The sequence below is a fragment of the Crocuta crocuta genome, unplaced genomic scaffold (assembly GCF_008692635.1).
Source record: "Crocuta crocuta isolate KB4526 unplaced genomic scaffold, BGI_CrCroc_1.0 scaffold29, whole genome shotgun sequence".
In the NCBI taxonomy this organism is placed as follows: domain Eukaryota; kingdom Metazoa; phylum Chordata; class Mammalia; order Carnivora; family Hyaenidae; genus Crocuta; species Crocuta crocuta.
The window spans coordinates 3,928,801-3,930,061 of record NW_027533280.1 but is presented as its reverse complement, the minus strand read 5'-3'; the positions used below and the strand labels follow the sequence as shown (position 1 = coordinate 3,930,061).

General features: G+C 44.8%; 1 protein-coding gene across 1 annotated transcript in view; it reads left to right on the top strand.

Annotated features, from left to right (window-relative positions):
* The window catches only part of TMEM120B (transmembrane protein 120B), a 43,008-nt gene that overhangs the window by 22,761 nt on the left and 18,986 nt on the right, over nucleotides 1-1,261 (top strand). The gene's annotated exons all lie outside the window — the stretch shown is intronic.

Below are 1,261 nucleotides of genomic sequence, written 5' to 3'. Positions count from 1 at the left end.
CCGTGAGATCATGACCTAAGCGAAAGTCGGACACTTAACCGACTAAGCCACCCAGGCGCCCCATGGACGCACTGCTTTGATCGGCTAAGCCTGGGTCATGTGCCTTACTCTGGGATCTGGGAGGAAAAGAGATTCTCTAAAGGAAAATGATAGTTCTCTTTCAGGAATAGGGACTATATTCCTAGGCAAAAAAAAAACCCAAAAAACCCAGATGTTGTTTTCACACCTCTGCTTCAGTTACACCAGACTGGAAATGCCTCCTAGCATTTACTCATAGCTAGAAAGAAGACTCTTCTCTTTGCTTTTCTCCTTTTAGCCTTCTACTCATCCTTCAAAGCCCTGCTCAAATGTTACCAACTCAGTGAAGCCTCTCCAAAACACTTCTCCCTCTGTGGAATTAACCCTTCTTCCTCTAAGATTTCATAACCTTTTATTTGCACTTTATTAGTGGGTTAGAGTACAGGCTATTTTGTAACAAAACCCAATGATACAAGGGCTCAAACAAGCTGAAGGTCTCTTTCTCAAACATGGCAGTCCAGAGGTGAGTGGGCCACGAGTGGTGGGCTCGTGGGGTCATCTAGGGACTCTGTCTTTCCAATACCAACGCATTGCTTCACCACCCTTCAGGGAGTTGTCCTTATCTGCATGGCCAGAGATGGCTCGCGCTGTCACATTCTCAGGGAGTGGAGGGCAAGCAGATACCTTTAAGAAAAAAAAAAAGTTTGCCATTTCCCAGTGAAGCCAAAAACATACATACTCAGTAACCCAGAATTTCCACTCCTGTCTGTATAGGCAATGGAAGTGAGCACTTCTGCCCTTCAAAAGACACGTGTAAGACTGTTAACAGCAAAGAAACCAGACACAGAGCCCACATATTACACGAGTCTTTATGCAAAATGTCCAGAACAGGCAAATCCATAGATGTAAAGTAGATTAGTGATTGCGACATGCTGGCGGGGGAGGGAGGTAAGGGAGCGACTGCTGATGGGTCCAGGCTTTCTTTTGGGATGATGAAGATGTTCTAGAATTAGGTAATGGTGATGGTTGTACAATGTTGTGAANCATGACCTAAGCGAAAGTCGGACGCTTAACCAACTAAGCCACCGAGGCGCCCCTTAAATTGTATATTTTAAAAGCGTGGTATTATTGGGGTGCTTGGCTGGCTCAGAGGAGTGTATGACTCTTCATCTTGGGGTTGTGAGTTTGAGCCCCACGTGGGGTATGAACATTACTTAAAAAAAAAAAAACTTTAAAAGGGTGA